This window comes from Crassostrea angulata, unplaced genomic scaffold (assembly GCF_025612915.1).
Source record: "Crassostrea angulata isolate pt1a10 unplaced genomic scaffold, ASM2561291v2 HiC_scaffold_16, whole genome shotgun sequence".
Classification (NCBI taxonomy): Eukaryota; Metazoa; Mollusca; class Bivalvia; order Ostreida; family Ostreidae; genus Magallana; species Magallana angulata.
The window spans coordinates 2,123-23,455 of NW_026441571.1; the positions used below are offsets into that span (position 1 = coordinate 2,123).

Here is a 21,333-nt window from a genome sequence, read left to right on the forward strand (position 1 = left end):
TAAATCCCAAGATGCTCAGAAGAGGAATTATGATCTTAAAGTTAGGAGCACTTTTATTCAACCAGGGGATAAAGTCTTAGTGAAAATTGTGGCACATGATGGTAGACACAAGATTGCGGACAAATGGGAGCAAGATGTTTATGATGTGATCTCAAGACCTAATCCAGATATACCTGTGTTTGTAGTTAGAAAAGAGGACAATACAGGTCGAACAAGAACTTTACACAGAAATCTACTCACGCCATATAAAACCTGTAACCAAAATGAGTCACCTCCACCACCAAAGCCTAAACCAAGGAAACGCATGATTTTCATTGAGGCTGAGGATGAAAGAAGAGTGAAACCAGTTCCTGTACAAAGAAGGACAACTCTTGATGAGAGCTTATCAACGAAGGAGTCTGAAGACCACATCGATGATGTCGTTGAAGATTCAGACGATGAAGTCATTACTTATACAAACGTGAGACCAGCTGGCAGTGTTAGTAGATCAACTAACAATACAGAAGAAGAAGAAGAAGGAAATGTACCGGTACAATATTCAGATCCAAATACTCCAAATGAAAAGGATATCTTGGAACCTGAAAACTGTGATTCGTCGACAGTGAGTGAACTCAACAAGTGTGTGATTGACAATTCCATGTCAAATGATACAACGACGGAAAATGAACACCAAAGTGTAGATACAAGTGGTGACAGTAATGACGCACAGGACACACCTCGGCAGCAACCGAGAAGATCAACAAGAGAGAGAAGACAGCCGGAATGGATAAGATCTGGTGACTATGTTTGTAAAACTATGAACGTTGATTGGATGTCACGAGCTGATTACCTGAAGTCATTGATTAACAAAGACAATTTCATGGATGATCCAGCTGTTAAAAAGACATTTCTGGAATTGGTTACATGGAAACCTGATTAAAAAAAAAAAAAAACAACACTGTATGGACATTGAGTGATATGATATGTATGATATCTACATGATATATGTGATAATCTGATAATTGAACAGTATTGATTTATTAGATATATGTGCTAGGTGAAATCATTTTTTTCTCATGTACATTGATATCTATTCTATGAAAGAGTGTAATATTTGATGAATGTGTATATATTTTTGCTACGTACTAATTAGAAATTGTTATTATTATGATTTTTTTTACATGAATGACGAGGACGTCATTTATTGTAACAGGGGGGAGAATGTAATAGGGGTCATATTTTCATATATATTTATTTGTCAAATACCTAGAACGTAATTACTTCCATTTCAATTTTTACTGTTTTCCCAAAAGAGTTATCTCTCTTTGATTATTGGGTACCTATGGATCAATATCTAAAAATATAAGGAGTTTTCTGATCACGTGATTTAAATAATAGTATTACGTATTTACCCAGAAATTACACCTGGTCAAACCAGTTTATTGTATTTTGCGCCATTTTTTGGTATAGTGTTCACCGCAGCGAGTGTCCATGTACATCTTTCATTGAAATTTATTCTGATCACCGGCTGTGGGTTTTCATTTCACAAATGGGTATTTATGTTTTTATGATCATTTACATTATTTAATTTAGATTAAAGTTTAGAGATATGTAAAATTATAATAAGTGTAATTTAGATTTGTTTGATTTAAAACTCCAATTCATTCATTACCTAATTATATATGCATATATTGTAAATCGATTATAGAATTTATATACAGATTATTGCCAAATATTTAGTATTGCTTATATTTGTTTTTAGGACCTGTTTTCTTCTTGAATAAATCAACGAACCCAGCAGTGCACTTCGTTTGTTTATAACATGTACAAGTGACCCTGTTTCAAATGATACAACTAAAAGTTGCGTAATTTTGGTAAGAATATAAAGTAAAAATTAATAGTGTTGTGCAACCTGAAGGAAAATTGTTATGATGTGTTTTAAGTCATAAAGTGGAGTTTTTTGGCGTTCTATCGATGTGTGTAGATTAGAAATCACCAACAATGAGCCTTTGTGTCCGGCACCTCTCTTATTTTGCTGTCAATGGCGCATACAAAATTAGCCCAGATTTCCTCTGAAATTTCGTAGAACATCAAACAGCGATCCGATTATATAGTGTATCGGACCGTCCAAACTGCCCCAAAAATATACAGCAGCTTATCTAGAAAGTTGGTTTTATCGTCGTAAACCAAAAAAGCTTCTATGTAATACGAATTTTTTGTAAAATGAGTTATTTAGACGCTTGTATGGTATACAGAATCTATAAAAGTATGCCCCTAAAACGCCAATATTAAAGTGAAATATGAATTTAGATATGATTCAGCACCCGCATTAGTTTTATTAGAACCCGACAATGCTAATTTATATGAAAATGCACACCAATTCTTTAAAATTGAATAATATAACGGCAGTTTTTCAACCCCTCCCCCAAAAGGCAAGGTTCCCTAAACTTGTACATGTATATAGTCTCGGGTGGTCATGATATAAACAAGTTTGCTATGTCTTGTGAATAGACATGCATATTTGCACAAATTAGAACCAAGAAAATCATTCAAAATTAACACGCCGTGAAATTACATACAGTATAACTTTGAACATATTTTCATAAATCAGAGGCCACCGCGAGCACCATGGTTTTAATAAGCGCTCATAACTTTTTGATATAGCTACAGAATTCAGTAAAACTTTCCACATGTGTTCCACAATAAATGTTTTTGTGTTTTCAGATTTTATTTTTGCGAGTGTAAAATAATAGATTACTTGCAGGTATCACAACACTATTTTTTCGAAGGTTCACGTCAAAACATGGCTGAGTGAAAATAATTCCCAAATTCCCCTTCGTTTTTAGGAGTTTTCCGCCAGCGACAGGGACTGTACTTTTTTATGAGATAAAAACAACGTGTAAAATGCCTGATTTTCCCACCTTTGTAAAAATACGAGGTCACTTGAATTTTTGATGCCAGTTGTTTAGGCAGGGGGGTGAAAGGGCTCGGACATGATTTTCAAGCACATGTGTAACTTTGATGTAAACAAACTCTCGTGCCTTTGTGGAGGGCTGTGTGTTTTTTGCTACTTAATTGGTGAGGAACAATTGTTTTAAAAGTTGTAAAGAGGAATTTTCCCAGAAGTTTGTTTTAAACTTGCTACCCGTATCTAAAGTTGCGTAATTTTGGTAAGAATATATAGTAAAAATTAATAGTGTTGTGCAACTTTTAATTGGCCCTGCTCCTAAGCCCCTTGTGGGGCAAGAGTCATAAAATTAACAATTTATCTGACATGAGCCAGAAGAATATAGATGGTTTGAGATGTATTAAAATTACTATATATGCACCTTAACATTGATGGGCAAGCATTTGTAATAATTTATGGGTAGTGATAGTAATTTCAAGCTAAATGCAATTTCATTCTAATTGTTGTTTTCAAGGTATATATAATGTTAAATAAAATAATTTATACATGTAAAATTTAGTGACTTTTTATACAAATCAAATAGGGTCAAGCAGTGTGTGTGTTGTAAAGGGGGGGGGGGGGGGTAATCAAAGCTTAAATTAAGTGTTCACCAGTACACCTGCAGACCATACTATACAATTACAACTTATCCATGCATGGCTAACTCAGTGAATCCATTGGCTATTACTACAGTGAACACTTCTCCCTGTGATTTAAATACCCAGTCACTAAGAATTAGAACTCATTGCTGAGGACATTTACAGCAGATATCATTGCTGAAGAAATCAGAGTGTAAGGTATTTTTTTAAAAGTCTTATTTTCTACATGGGGATCAATAACTAATATTCACGTTAAAATTGACAACAACAAATAATTTAATGTTTATCCTCCACATCAACCCCCGCAATCAAACCTGGTTCTAAAGATTTTTATATATATACCGGTAGTCTTCTTTCATTCTTACATGTGTACAGTAGCAATTTATAAATCATTTCTTGATTGGTATTTTTCTCTAGATGCACATTAAGAATTTTTTGCTTTTTAAGTTTTAAGATAAACAAAATGTAATATATATTCAGAGCAATTGTAATGTCGCCTAAACAAAGCAAGTTCATCATTAGGCTAGGATTACCCACATGAGTCAAACATTACATATGTCAGAATAAGATGAAATACTTTATTATTTCCATTTCTATAATTCAGGGTGTCTCCAAAAAGGTATAACCTATACCATTTGATGAGCAATAACACAAAGAGCAAGCTTTTAAGAATAAATATGGTTTAGAGATGGGGATCTAAAAAGTTATCAAAATATATCATTATTTCCTATTTCAGAGGAGGTGGGTTTGGTTTAAAGACAACACCTGGGGGTCATATACTTTACACCATTTGATGCAACATAATGACTTTAAAAACAAGAATATACCAGTACAGTCTTCACGACAAAATTTTTTCAGCACATGCCCTTCGGGCATGTAAACCCATCATTTTAACCCAGCCCATTCAAATTTTTACATGCCCAACCCGTAATTGTTATATTTACCGGTACATGTACGTCTTGTAATTTAGCAAACATATATACAGTAGGTTTAACTAAACACTTCAATGATTACGATTGACGCTTATTTGACAAGTCGTAACTTTGGTACGATGGAAGAAATGGCAAGTAAACATATTGTACATTGACAGAAAATTTACACATGCCCTCCGGGCATGTAATTTGGCAATTTTTACATGCCCGCCTGCAAATTTACCAGGCCACAGGCATCAGACTCCCGGGTTCAGATAAAAGACTGTTTTGTAAAAATATTGGGGAGGATACCCTCTTCCCCCCCCCCCCCCCCCCCCCCAAAATTAACTTCCCTGTTTGATAACACAATGTATAAAGTTTACTACCAATCTGTCATGGTAATAAAATCTATGGAATTAAAAAAAAAAAGCTAGTGTATGCATATTTATTTGCATTTTTTTTAAACCAAAGTTGTCTTTTCAAAGTATCTCGCTCTAAACTTTACGACATTGTGTAATTTACTTAAACCGCGTTCCTGGACACCCCGTTTTGGAAAATAAATTCTTTTGATCAAAACTGAAATCCCCTCAATTTTTTCCATTTTATATACAGGTAACTCTCGATGGCTCGAACTTCGAACGCTCGAAGTTCTTGATCGCTTGAAGTGAGTCTAGGGTCCTGATTTTTTCCCTATATAACTAAGCAAATTTACTCTTGATTTCTCAAGTCCTGATCTCTCGAAACCCTTGATCACTCAAAGTCAAACTGCAGTCCCGTTGTTCAAAATCTATAGCTTCTTACTCTTGATACCTCGAAGTCGCCGTGTATCTCCAAGCGTTACCTAATTAACACCTACTTGGTCATTTAAATGGCTCCAGGCATTAGACGCGGGACCCTTTATTCAGGCGACACTTGTCCTGCAAGGTGATAATTGTTTGATGATTGGCCATATCGATACCTAATCTATAATCAACACCAACCGTTTTACGATAATTTTGAGACGCAATGAAAATGTGAAATTAATTGAGACGAAACGATAATAATGAGTCATGGTCAAATTTTAGATTTATCAAACTGTAAAAAGTGTAAAAAGTCATTAGAATGATTATTGCTGAACAACTTCTTACAGGACCCGTACGATGGAAACAATGAGTGATACTCAGTTATCACATTTATGACATGTCGATCATCTCACAGTACAGTAGTACTGAGCAATCTGGTATTAATATGATGCATAAAATAAATATTTAATATGAATCTATTCAATAGTTGTTTGTATTTAGTTTGAAAAACATCCAGTTCTGTATATTTTAGTGAAAAGAAAACGTTCATTCAGCACGTGCGTAAGGTTAGCACTAAATAAATGGCTTGATTATAACATCCGGTAAGACTAACTTTAAAAACTGTAAAATTCCGAACTCTTGAAAACTCGAACTCTTGAAACCTTGAACTTTTTCCTCGGTCCCATGGACTTCAAGCTATTGAGAGTTACCTGTATTAACTTTTTTGTATTAACCAAAGATGTCCCACCCAAGGTATGAATATCTACCCGCGATGCATAATGAACCCATCCTACACTTTTCCCCCCTACCCGGTACCAAACATTCTAACAAATGCTCATAAGCAGCTCATGAGAAGCACATGAGAATCTAGTAAGAAATGTATGCAAATTAGGTAGGATTTCATTTTGCTCATGTGCAGATTGTTAGTCTTTGTTAGGGAGGAAAATACTAACCAAAATGCACATGTGCAAAAATTTGCTCACCTGATTGCTCATGAGCAAAATTCTATTCGAATTGCTCACGTAAGCAACAGGCTATACAGATACATTGACGGTAGATTTTTTTTCTAAGTTCAACTTTCTCACGTGAGCAAGAGGTTAGGAAATTGGACTTCGTCAGTATAGGCAGTATCAAAGTTAAATCTAAATGATAAAAAAATTACGTCCTTTTTCCTCACGTAAGCAATTGCAAAATTCTGTTAACAAGTACATTTTGACACCCCCACCCCAATTTTTTTTTCGTGAACACCAAACTGTCGGGTTTTTTTTTTTGGTAACGTTATATTCCTTTTTTCCTAAATTCAATTATCACTCAACTTACTATTTAGATATGAGAATCTGACAAAACCGCTTGATATTGTGATTTTTCGTAAGCTGTTTGTTTCTACTTTTACTTTTGTTTTAATGTAAAGTTACCCGCTAGTCTGGTCTCACTCCCGCCCAAAACGATGTGGCGGGGGAACCAGTCTATGCTACGCGCGCGCTCATTGGTCGATTAAATGCCAGCCGCCAATTTTCATATTCGATTCCGCCATGTTGTCTAATATCACAGATGACGGTGAAATGAATTAAAAAGGGAATTATCTGAATCTGTACGGTACTACCGGTTGATAAGGTTAAAAACTACGTGGGGTATTCATCAATGGAGTGTTTTAGTGTGAAAAATCCACGGCTGAACAGAGGAAGAATCTGAATGAATGAATCGAGTGTCGACACCCCCTGCATCTTCTGTATGAGCACTTCAAGTAAGTTGAGCATTAACTTGTTAAAATATATTCTTTGAATCACTTGAATGGCAGTTAAACGTGTTTGTAATTAGAATGTTGTCTTAGCATCTACCTTTAAAACAGGGTTGAACAATTTACAACTGACCATCGGGCAAATACTGATGTATTGAATGTAAAACACACGTTATTTATTTTTTCTTTGACATTTTACTTGACAATAATTTTTGAACAAATAATTCTAACTATACATATTTTTTATCATTAACACTGATTAATGTTTTTATGACACAAAGAAAAGAGTTCATGTTCTTCTTGTGTAGAATCTAATAATATTAATAGTTGCAGTATTATATAATATTAAAAACTGCTTGAAATATGAAAACTTTTAACAATTTTACTGATATCAAATTTATTTATCTTCCCAATAGGCCTGCCCTGAGTTGTACAGACCTGAAGAAAACCATGAAAAGCTCACTGATTTTATGAATGATGCAACAAAAAAAGTGAAGACGTTATTTAAGTAATGGAGAAGTATACATGCTGAAGTCTGGTTATGTCAATTTGGATATTATTGTGATGTTCTGGTAGTCAGCTGTTTGTGTGGTTGTTTATGTGTGAAATCAGAGAGCATGTGAGACACGAGACTGTAAAAAAAAGGACATTTGGAATGTTGGAGACGAATGCCTCGATCGATTGTAATGCAGCCAGTGCTCATGCAGCACTTATGAACTACTTTGTATCGTTAAATTGAACTTTGCCTACTGTGAACTGTGATTTTTTTTCCAAGTCCGTCTGTGCGATTTGTGTGATCAAACTGCAATACAAGTTTCAACATGCCAGCATTTATTATTGGTAAACTTTCTAAAATGTAATGTTAAACAATGTATGAAATTGTATTTTTAATATGACTGATGTAAATATATATTGATGATTTTAATTTCAATTTTTGTCCATTGTCTTTGAAGTGAGCAACTGTTGCACATGAGCCTCATGAGTCTCATAAGCCTCATGAGCCTCATGTGAGCAAAACTCTTGGTAAGCAGATCTATTCCTCATGTGAGCAAAAAAAAGCTCGTGTGCAGAATTTTTCTCACGTGAGCATTTTACCTAATTTGCATGTTAAATTGCACATAAGACTATCATGAGCAACTCACGTGAGAAAATCTTGTTAGTCCTCACATGAGCTGCTCATGAGCAAATTGTGAGAATGTTTTGGTATGGGTAGCATTCTCGCGCCTTTGGCGCTCAAATCGAACCTACGACTCAAATTTTCCCCTTTAAATATGAAAAGGGTAGTAAAATAAAATAGCTAGATAAATCCCTGGTTCCTTAAAAATATATTTACTGTTTACGTAATCATTTGATATTATTTCATTCCAAGCATATATTTTGATGCAAATTACCCCTGACTTTGATCCGCCAAAGCGTGTCCACCACCTTACTCTCATTTTTGCTATTTTGGGCTTGTTTATCAAAAATGAAAGTAGGTTTTTTATTAATTTCACAATAATTACTAACAAGTGAAAATCAAAATATGCCTTACGGACATCATCTAACATGTGTTGAAATACCAAAGGTGTAAGCAAGTACTCTGGTGCAAGCATTTTGTAGTTTATTTGCAAAATGCCTTAATTTATAAGTATAGATAAGGGGTGTTATACCACAGATCTAAAGGTAGGGATAATTAATACATAACTTTCACTGCTTTAAACATTCAATACCACCTCTAGGGTTGCAAATAACATTTTCAAACCCAGGAGCCATGCGGGCTCCCATCTTTTTTTTTAATTTATACAAGCCCACAATAATTTTTAGGGGCCCACTGATATTCACAACGAAGTTAGTTTAAAATATCAAATAAAAATTGTTAAGTGCCATTATTAATTTGAATGAGATCCAATTTATTAAAATTAATTCTTTTTATGTAATTTCATTGATGAAATGTTATGTTATTGTGTTAGCCAAATGACAAATAAAATCGGTCTCTGTATTTCTGTATATTTTGGAGGTATCTGTCCAACCCTTTGACCCATTTACAACTGTTTTATTGCCTGATGCCCTTTTACATAACTGATTAAAAAGTTATTTGCGGTGACGGAAATGGCCGAATCTTTTATGTGAAATATCATGATATTGCCAGTCGTAACGACTGGCAATATCATGATATTTCACATAAAAGATTAACCGAGTCCGATGCATGATTAATTAAGGTGTCTGCATTTATATTCACAATTGATGAAAATGTTATATGGGATAATGTAATAACAACAGCCAGCAAGAGTTTTCAAGTAAAAGGGATGTTCAACATGCAGTGCACGTGTGTAACCCTGATTTAAAAATAGATCAGCATCCCACCATAATTGAACGGTGGAAAAGGGGGAGGGGGTCATCGTTCTAACATGGCACGTCTTTTAACCCCAAGGAACCCCAAGGAAACCCCAAGGATACCCCAAGGATACCCCAATGACAGAAATGAATAACTATTGATACCCAAGGGGGTCTCATTAGAGTGAAAGGGTTACCCCTTATCCTTGGTACCCCAATTATACCCCAAGGAACCCCAAAGATAACCTAATAATACAGATTTATAACTCCTGATACACCATAGAACTCCAAGGAACCTCAAGGATACCCTAATAATACAAATTTTAAACTCTTGGTACCCCTGGGGACTCACTGGTATTCCAGACACACCTCTAAGAACCCCAGGGAACCCCAGGGATATCCCAAGGAACTCCAAGAATACCCTAATAATACAGAATCATAAATCTTGATACTCCATAGAACCCCAAGGATACCCTAAAAATACAAATTTAAAACTCTTATTAACCCTGGGGACTCATTTGTATTCAAGATACACTTCTAAGAATCCCAGGGAACGCCAGGGATATCCCAAGGAACTCCAAGAATACCCTACACAGGCAAAAGTGGCTCGCATGAATCTCATATGAAATTCGCATGAAGTTCATGCGAATTCTTCGCATGAGAAAGAGACGAAAAGTAACACGCATGAATTTCATGCGAAAACTTCATGCGATTTTGACATAATTTTCATGCGAATATCATATGATAAAAATTTCGCACGATATTCATGCGAAAATGTATATCTTATGTTTCACTGTTGTTTCATGCAAATATCATGCACATATCATGCAATTTTCATACAAAATACTATGCAGCTTTTAAATTCAATAATCTTGAAATCTTGATCTCTTTTTATCTAAATTTGAGAATATAATCTGTTATATTTTGAAAAGAAAACTGAAGTCCTAATTAATTTGCTATATATAGAATTAACATTAACAGAAAACAATGACAATAATCTTCTTTGGAAAATCTTCTTTATTTAGATAAGAACATAATTCAAATTTCTTCTTCTTCCACTTCTCGAAAAGGCTTGTTAGTTCATCAATCTACAAGAAAATATACATAATGCAGTGTTCATGAAATTTTCCTATTGCTGAATGGCATACTGGTATCTATTTTGAATGTGAATTATTAATACTGGAAGATAAAAACAAAATTAATTGATATATGACATGCAGTTGGTAAGATGATAAATGCTTGTTAAAGCAGATTTGATCAAATACAATAAATTTATGTTTGTCATATCCGAATACTACGATTCTCACTTTATCACTCTGATCCATGTCCTTATTGTTATTTTAAGCTTTCAGTTTGTGAGTTTATTACATAAGCCAAATCGCTCACCTGAGCATCAATAGCCATAACTTATCAAATCTACTTTATGCTGCCAAATACAAAACATTTGGACAACTTTGAAGAGTACTGTACATTTTGTTTAAGAGGATTTTCAAATTTTTCCTCACATAATCATCAAGCCGCTTTTGTTGTTTCAATCTTTTAGGAAAATATTTCTAAATGTCAAAAACAATTTCTATTGTGGCCCAACCCTAGGAACCATTACATGTATATGAACAAATTTGAATCTACAATACCTCAAAATGCTTCCATAAAAGTTTCAGCTATTCCGACCAAAGGCTTTTAAGATTTTTTTTAAAAATAACAACACATTCTAATTTCACTAAAAGAAGGTGTGACTTTTCATTGTTAAATTAACAAACTGGAATTCCCCTTCACCTAATTATGTTTTGTGTCAAGTTTGATAAAAATTGGCTCAACTGTTCTAGAGAAGGAGAAAATGTCAAAATTTTACAGAGGGATGTAGACTGTCCAGGGACAGAATTAAGACAGACAATAGTGATCAACACATAAACTTTTCGCTCAAGCCTGTTGTCTGAATCTCTTAAATGAGCTTCAATGTTAAACATTGATCCAAATTATCATACAATTCTTAAAAAGTAGAAGTATTACTTACCACTGCATCCATAAATTCTTCCGGAATGTTGTTGGTTGTCATGCTTTTAAAATCTTTTCCAAAGAGTCTTTGCAAATCTGCAAACTTAAGGTTCTGTGCAAATATTATTGTTGTATAATTATTAAATGATTTCATTCCTGTTTGATCTTATAAATATCTAGATATAATTAAGTATATAAGTAATACAGCTATTGTAATCTTGATATTCATTAATAGATTTCTTATTAAAAAAATTTCACATCTCCTATACAAATTCTTAACAAAACTACATGTACATGTAAGTTGTTGTGCTTACTCAATTACGAACCTGCTATTAATGGCGGAAAGACACTCTGGAAAAATATGGAAGGATCTTTTCTTCTCTTCTTTTGACTTTTGGAAGAAAACAAACTATGTAATGAACAATTTTCAGGCTTTGGATTGGCTCGAGTAGGCCTAGAGAATCTCAGTATATTTAGTACTTTGATTTATCCTCACCTTTTATACAGCCAACAGGCATGTCATCATGTTCACACCTCCATCCAAATAGTACCAACTCCATATCGGTGTAGGGATGTTTTTCTCATGCTTCAATGAAAAAGATATCAGATATTTTATTGCGTAAGCCCATAACATTACGCTAAGGATATAAGCAAAGTTTGCTCAGCTCTGTTCATCATCACAATACACTTCATCTTTATTATGCAGTTATAAATAATTGTAACGAATTCTTTATTATAATTTGCAAAAATTTCAAATGATAGTTTTTATTTATCAAAACGGGAAGCAGAGATCTTCCGTTAATACATAAAAATTTCATTTAGGCCTATGTTTCTTACCTCATTCACTTTGTACTCGAGTCTCGTTCCCGCTGACGTCACATATTGCGTATATTTTTGGTACTGAGAACCGTCAGGATGGTGTTTGATTTTACATAGAGCAATATACCAAAAATCAGTAGATCAGATCAGATTTTGTAATTTAGATATGATTAGAATAATACTCATTAATAATTTAAAGCGCTACAGGTTGATGTGCATCTTTTTTGTAAGCCCTTGCAAACATTTTATTCGTTTCCGAAATCCCGTTCGAGTTGTCTCCCGCGATAACTCATATGCAGACAGACTGAATTTTCTCTAGCTGCAAAGTTATGTACATCGGCACTGGCTGATCAGTGATGCAAGCCAGCAGAAACTTTACATCAACATCATCAAGATGTGTCCGATCTAACGTACTATTATATACTCAGCGATTGAAAAGTTCGTGATCCTGGATAGGAGAGGAGCGGATCGTCAACATGCAGGTACCCTAGAACTACGATGTTTCAAGTGTGTGCATATTCTATGTTTACATGTTATATGTTAACTAACGTTTCCAGATACGTGTTTAAACACTAAAAAATCTACTGTTATTATTTAACTTAGATGCAGGTCTTTACATGTAACTATACTATATACGGGGAAATTCGGGTTGACAGAGGGTCTGTCAATTTTCTCCGAAGAGCTTCGGATAAATTTCTATCTATTGTGTATTTCTTAAACAAGAATGAATGAACACAGTGTAACCGTAATGATTTCGAAATAAATCTGCAGATATATATTTTAAACATGCGGTTGCAAGCATACAATCTGATTTCAAGCGCGGATCCAGAAAAAAAAATTCGGACCGGGGGGGGGGGGGGGGGGGGGGGGTGATTGAATGAGTAACAAGGTTGGGAGGGGGAGTAAGCCATATTTTTATGAATTTTATAATTTAAATTTAAAGAGTTTTTTAGGGGGTCTGGATCGATTCCCTTGACCCCTCCTAAATCCTGTCTACATGTATAATTTTTGTGCATATTGTCACGGTGAATCCATTTATAGGAGTATATATGCAGTTTGAAAATGTTCATAACATTTTATTTTTTTTTCTACAGGGTTGTTTTAAGATCCGAAGCAATGTTACACAGACAGAAGAATAGGTGAATGCCTCTCCAGTATATGTTGTATATATGATGACTATAACAATAACATACATGTATATCACTTGGGAAATCATGCACAACAAACTGTCCATATGATGATACCATGTAAGTATTTATTTGGTGAAATATGCCTATGCCTTGCGTTTTGAATATTTCTAAAGTTTGTAATTACATGTATATAAAATCAGACATGGATTAACATATATTTGATAAAAGAGGTTGGACATACCTCTTGATCTCATTTGCTTTTGATCAATAAAACATACTGTAAGTTATTTCAATACAGAGATACATTATGATTGTTTTGTTTTTTTTAATTTTATCTGAGTGTATAAATCTTGTGCTTTTACGCTGTTATACATGTACTCAATACATGTACATTTTGCATGTTTTATTATGAATTATATTTTGTTTTGCATATACACAAGGTTGACAAAGATATTTAAATATGGAGAGGGATAAAGAGACATGCTACAGAAGAAGGAAGATAAAGTCACATGATACAGACACCAGAGTGATTACACCAACATCAGTCCAATAACATTGGTACACACTGAAACTTGAGACCACAAAGGCCTGGATTCTTTTGAAATATACTGTCATCTGTGCAATATCACTTGGAATCATGGAAAACTTGTATCACAGTGTTAACAATTTTCAGTGAATTTTCAATGTCTAGCATAGAAATAATTAATTTTATGTTTGAATATATAGCTGGAAATTTTCCTATATGTAATTCACTTACTGCGTTCAACAGGTTTGGTACACGCAAACTCATAAATTGTATCTCAAAAACATAAGACTTCAAGTATGTATCCTAAATAATGACCAATGCAATCAGCACAGTATTACACATGTAATAAAATCTTAATGTTTACTGACCTTCTAAGAAGAGAGATATAACTCTCAGTTGGTGTGAATGACTATTGTAAAGGCAAAGTTTTACATGTTTACATAAACAAAGACTTTAAAAGTTTTGAAAACATTTATATTTTGATAAAATGTAAACTCTATTCTAATTTTTATTTATACAATTCCAACACATGTAGAAATTGTTTAGTTGTCTTAATGTCAAATTTGTTAACAAAAAAGACACTAGTATATCAACATATGAAAGAAAGAATGTTTTTAAAGTGTTATAAATTGATTTGTCATAATTAAATTTTATATGAAAAACATGCAATTTTCATGTGAATTTTGCATGAATTTTATATAAATATGACACAAATATCTAATCGCATGAAAAACATACGAAAAATTATTCGCATGAAAATTGTACATTTTTCATGCGAATATCATGCGAACATATTCGCATGATATTTGCATGAGAAACTTTTCATCTGATTTTCGCATGATTAGCACATGATTTTCATGCGAAAAGGAAATCGCATGAAAATTATGCGAGCCACTTTTCCCTGTGTAATAATACAGAATCATAAATCTTGATACTCCATAGAACCCCAAGGATACCGTAATACGTTGTAATACAAATTTAAAACTCTTGATAACCCTGGGGACTCATTGGTTTTCCAGATACACTTCTAAGAATCCCAGGGAACCCCAGGGATATCCCAAGGAACTCCAAGAATACCCTAATAATACAGATTCATAACTCTTGATACACCACAGAACCCCAAGGATACCTCAAGGAACTTAAAGGATAACTTAATAATACAAATTTAAATTCTTGATACCCGTAGGGACTCATTGGTATCTCAGACAAAACCCACGGATACCCCAAGGAACTCTAGGCCAGCATTTTTTTATTTTTAGGTTTACAAACCCGCCGCTCGGTTTTCTGAGTTTTTAGAAAAAAAATAAAATTACAAAAAAGATCTTTTTTTTCTCTCCGACAGCAAATTTTTTCTAGTAGGAAAAGTGTATCGTCATTGTTATCACAGAGGCATAAAATCTGCTCTTTTTGTGTCATGATAGCCTAAAAATTTCTTACGCATCTTTTTCTCGTGCTACATTCTTCAGAGAAGCTTCTACAAACACTCTGCTGTAAGTTTCATACTTTGAAGTTTTACCGACAGTGTTGACCAGTGGCTAGACGAGATAGTCACACCTCACTGAACATGGCTTCGATAGTTACCTGTGCAGCTGTTTTCAAGTACATCAATGTAAAATGATTCCCTTTCTTTTTGTGTTGAATTGGCATATGTATTCATTGGCTTTTTAAAAATTTATTTTACAGAGAGAGAGAGAGAGAGAGAGAGAGAGAGAGAGAGAGATGTATTAGAGATATTCTGCAGTAACTATTCTCATGAACACATTTTAAAGTGACCTGCCTAAAAAAATCATATTATTGTTTGTGCATTTTCCGTTATTTTCAATTAAAATTTACCATTACATAATTAATTGCATAGTTGTACTTTGTACATGGAAATTCAACAGGATAAAATACATGCACACATATAGTTGCAGTGATTTTATAGAGTCTGTTCACATTCACAATGTTATGTTTGAGTTTTCTCACATATAAACACCCAAACCAATTTCTGTAAAAAAAATGTGAGAGATCAATGAAGTTGAATATTTTTTAACTGCAGAAAACATGAAAGTAATAAATATTTTGTATATTAATACCTAAATACTAGTATAATACAGGAGAAAACATTATTACTTTATGTACCGTATTTTTCGGGGCATATGGTGATGTGGGGCATAGGCCGAATTGCTAATTTTTAGACAAAATTCAAGAAAAATCCTTAGACTAGCCTAATTGGGGGATAAGCCGATTTTCAATCGATGATTACTATAGTGAAAGTATGACCGCTGATTAAGAAAGTCACTGTATTAAGTATATACTTTCAGAATATCGATGTAGAAAGTCAAAAGAGTAATTAAAGTTATTAAATTTGCTTAACATATATATTTCAAGCAATTTTTAAAAATTAATCTGTGTTTTGTGGCTGTTTGGTCTCTTCCGTATTCGTCGGTGTATCGTTGTGTATCGTAATTTTACATAGTGTAAATTTAATTGCAACACCAACCTCCGTGGTTCTGTCTGGTAGAACTAAGTATAATATTTTACCAAACCTTTTATATTTTATTAATACCTTATTGCTAAATCTCATTTAATCAAGTTATACTTTGAAAGCTACTTGTAAATACGGGGTATGGCGTCCATTAGCTCAACACGTGGTTTCATATCCAAATAGAGTTATCCCCCGTAATCGCTATGAATGAGAAAACGAAATACCAAACATAAAATATTTAATTTGTGTTCTTTCCATTAATTAATTAAATAGTGACTTGCCGTTATGCAGAGAAGTTGTAATGTTAAAAACACAGTTAATGCAATGAAGTGTAACGGTGTACACTACGTGCCCCCAGACTGTGTTTTAGTCACGGGTTTCACACCTTTGTATATACATACGACACCAGAATACCGTTATTTCATCCAACAGAAAATTAATTGTAAAAACACATAGCATTTGATTTTTTCTACACCCAAGACCAGTGATTCCTACGAACGCAGAAATGAAGAATTCACCAAAATTCCATCATATTACATTCTACCCGGTTTCGTTTTCTTTTTTACTACGCAATAATAGTTTCCAGGGTTCATACACGAACGTGGGAAAAAATTCTTTTGATTGGGATTGTAAAGAAATACCTTGTACAGTACTGTACATTTTATTACTCACGATGTCATTACAAAATTTATCAACGGGACAACTATCGAACAATAGTTCAAACGGATGAAAAAAAACCAACCCTCATAATAAATTGCTACAACAGTACAACGGATAAAAACAGTAGATTTTATATTTTACTGTTAAATTTTTTTAACTTCGAGTCTAAGAATAGCCGATCCCGGGGGATAGGCCGGGGCTCGCTCCTCGGAGGAAAAAAATACCGGCCTATGCCCCGAAAAATACGGTACATAAAATTTAGGTTGTTTTTTTTAAATGAAATGTTGACATGTCCGACAATAGTTTGACTGGTAACTTTGAATCTTGGGCTAGTAACTTTGTGGCCAAATTTTGTAATTGCACACCCCTGACATTGCTATATGTACATGTAATATCAAAGCTGTATGTCTAATATTCTATTGTACTATTTCAGAGATATGTTACACAGATGACATACTTTTCACATGCTACACTTGATGCAGTTACACACCACTATCATGAAGTTGTCATTCATTATATTTATATTAGAATATTAAAAGATGATGTCATAAAAGTTTTTTTTTCTCCTATAGAACTTTACAATTTTGTGATTCGTAAACCTAAAAGTAAAAAAATTGTAGGTTAAAAAAATGCTGGCCCTAGGGATACTCTTATACATGTATTGGTTATATAAATTTTATAACTCTTGATATCCTATGGAACTCCAAGGATACACTATATTTCTTGATACTTTTTGGGTCTCTTTGTTATCCTAGACAAATCACAAGGTATCCCAGGGAACCCCATGGGTACCCCAAGAAACCTAAAGGATACCCTAATAGTACTCTAATAGTAATAATACAGATACCCCATTGTTATCCCTGACACACCCTATGGACACCTCAAGGAACTCTAAGGATACCCAGTAATATAACTTTTGATACCAGTAATATAACTTTTGATACCCAAATGAACCCCAAGGATACCCTAATACATGTAACACAATTTTATATCTCTGGATACACCCTCGGGGCTTTTTGATATCCCAGACACCAATAGGTATTCCACGGAACCCCATGGATACCCCAAGGAACTTAAAGGATACCCTTATAATACAGATTCATAAAACTTGATACCCATAGAACCCAATGGAACCCCAAGGATATAGCCTAATAATTCAAATTAAAAATTCTTGATACTCATTGGTATCCCAGACACGCCTCTAAAAACCTCTATAAACCCTAGGGAACCCCACAGAAATCCCAAGGAACTCCAAAAGATACCCTAATCATACAGATTTATAACTCTTGATACACCATACAACCCCAAGGATACCCTAATATGTAATACTTTAAAACACATTTGGTCTAGCCGAAAAAAATTTGTCTATAAATTTGTTTCGGACTTGTGATATTGCATCACATTCTAAAATATAATGAAATTCATCGGCTATATGTTTTTTGTAACAGAGAGGACAAAATCTTTCATTTAATGGGATACCTTCCCATCTTTCCACTTCAACTGGTAGATGGTGATTTGAAGTACGAACTATATATGATATGAGTTAAATTTGGCCCCCATTATTCGCAATTTTTTAAAGTGTTTCAGGTACAATAAAATGTTATGTTATATTTTAGAAGAGTTGATGTAAAATTTATTTTTCACCTATTTATTTGATTTTTTTGCACTCACTGGCAGAAAATGATGTCAGAAGTGACGCTATTTCTATATTTCAGTCAAAAATTTACATTTTTCTTATCTTTTTATGAATGGGAAATATAGAGGGCATGCTTGAACAGGGAAAATTTTTTTGTCACTTATTAGCCTTGGCTAGATACATCTCTGATTAAAATATTTTGTTTGTTCAAGCATGCTCTCTGTTTTTTCTGAAAGAAAAACTGCTTGAAAACAAGCTGTTTTATGCTAAAAATGCAAAAATGGCAGGAAAAGGTTGTCTTTACGATGTCTTATTTCTAAATTCTGGGCAGTTGAATCAAAATGAACATTATGTAAAAACATCACATATATATCTGTACAAAGAAAAATGATGATGTTCATTTTAGGGGGCCATTTTAGGCCCATATCATATATATAGTCCTTTTACAAGAATTTTTCTGAATTTCAGGGGTAAAATATTGAAATAGTTCCATCAGTCTGAAAATGTAGTCCTAAATGTACATGTCGTTGAGCATTTAATTCTTTTATATCATAACCACTATAGCCAAATTGTATGATGTACGTGTTAATTCCTCTGCATTTCTTATAAAATTAACATTTATAGTTTTTTTTCATTATCAAAATCAACAGCCCAAAACTTGAACCATATAATGTTTATTTTTTCAAGGTTCTTAATAAGGCCTAAAAAAAAAATAGGTTTGTTTCCCGACCGACCCTAACTTAAACCCGCCGACCCCAAAATTTTTTTCGAGTTTTTTCGTAAATTTCCGTTTTTATCCGTTTTTTGTTAAAATTTCGTTTTTATCCGATTTAAAAATTTATTGTGTCCTCCAAATTTAAGTCGTAAAAACGCTTATAGAACTTATTGAGATGTCATCAGTGTTGTGTAGATGTTTGTTATTTACAAATGGCAGCACATGCCAGTTGAGCTCGAGAAATGTTCCCACCAGCCGGGGAAAAAGTTCATCACATCATTTAAATAATGACAACAAATACTTGTTTTTTTTTATCTTACCCAGTTTAATAGATAAATGGTTTAATATGCGCAATTGAACAGATGGAGAGGGAAAAAAAAAAGATTAAAAAAAAAAAAAAAGCCGACCGACCGACCCTAATTTTTTTCAGCCTGAAAGCGGAAACAAACCTATTTTTTTTTTAGGCCTAAACGACATAGAAGGGGTAGTAATGTCATAGTTTTCCTTCTCCTCAAAAGAATGAATATTGAGTAATTTTACATGAAATAAAAATTAGCTTGTACGATCAATCATAGAACAAACCCTTTTTAATTATCAAAATTTACTTCTATTACAAGTATCTAATTAATTTTTTTAACTTTATTTTAAACATAATCTCAAAAAACTGCCTGTTATTTTTTTTTTATTAAAAATTTGCTTAAGGTCAATAATTGAACAGACTATAATTTACCTGTAATTAATTTCCTTTGTTCTTTGAAACCCTTACCTGAGCACCATTCCCACTTAGCTAAAATCAGTCACCCATAAAAATTTCAGAATTATAGCAAAGTGGGAAGACACCCAAAATTCACAAGGGTTGTCTACCAATAAACAAGGAGATGTAGGTGTAGGTAAATATATTGCAACAGTGATGGTGAAGCCATTGTGTATACATGTAAAGGGTTATGTTGGCCCTTTAATCCCTGTCCAAGAGCTACCACCAATATACAACGGATGTCTACCTGCAATTAACAGGTATTTTGGTGCCTCTCAGGTGAACATTCTGCACGCCTAATTGGTCAATCCATTGTGTTGTACCCATGAAGGGGAGATAGCCCCACTCCACACTTCCATGATCACTTCTTGTCTTTTCTCAAAAGTACTCCAATCAGGGTAACACCCCCTATGTCAATAGTAAAACAAGTTTGGGTCTTTGTAACTGAACAATATCTTTCCCCACTTCATTTGAAAATTTCACCGAAGAAACATTGTCATATTAAGTGTTCATATGAATGGTTCACCGGAAGAATTGCAGACTTCCTTGTGGTGACATAAAATTTAGTGCCCTATTTTCATGAATTTGATATAATTTGTTACTGATTCAATATTGGCTGATCATCAGTTGGTAAGAGACAACAAATTCTGCCGATTAACCGTACTCGATTATGATTTTCAACCATTTGACAACACTAATTGTTAAATTCATCCAAAGTGAACAGATATTTTAAGTCAGGAGAAACATTATTTTTATCATACCAGTATGTATTGGGGTATCACAAGTGTTCCTTGGGTTGCCAAGATGTTTTTATGATATTCCATTGAGTAATTGGGTATTAATTAGTAATATGTTTTACAGTACAACCATTTGGGTGGTTATTAAATTCTATCAATTGGGTACCTTGCAATTGGGGTTCCTACAGGTATCCTTGGGGTACCAATAGTTGACCTTTGGACTCCAATGAGTATCCTGGGGTATCAATAGTTATCAATTTTTATAATTGGGGTATCCTTGGGGTATCAGGAGTGACCCTTTGATTTTTAATGAGACCGGCCTTGGTCATCAAATTTACTTTCCATCATTGAGGTATCTATGGGGTTCTCAAGGGTATCCTTGGGGTTCTCATTGGTATACTTGGGATTCATTTGGGTTCTTTGGGCTACTTATCACTTTAAATACATATGTATAACAGTAATATATTTACAAATTAATGTATCTGATATTTATTTTTTTGTAATTGTTTTAATGAAAAACCAACAAAATGACAATAATCCCACCCTTTGCAGTAAATGGAAATACCGGTAGCCAAGCAATGCTCTTCTGTTGATAAAACTTTGAATATCTTTCTAATTAGAGTCT

The 21,333-nt window shown here is 33.7% G+C and overlaps 1 long non-coding RNA gene across 1 annotated transcript; it reads left to right on the plus strand.

The window, feature by feature from the left end:
* Nucleotides 1-11,638: 11,638 nt before the first annotated feature.
* LOC128168585 (uncharacterized) lies at nucleotides 11,639-14,237 on the plus strand. The gene is made up of 3 exons (XR_008241416.1): nucleotides 11,639-12,565; nucleotides 13,178-13,330; nucleotides 13,654-14,237. It is a non-coding gene; the product is annotated as an uncharacterized LOC128168585 (long non-coding RNA).
* Nucleotides 14,238-21,333: the final 7,096 nt, after the last annotated feature.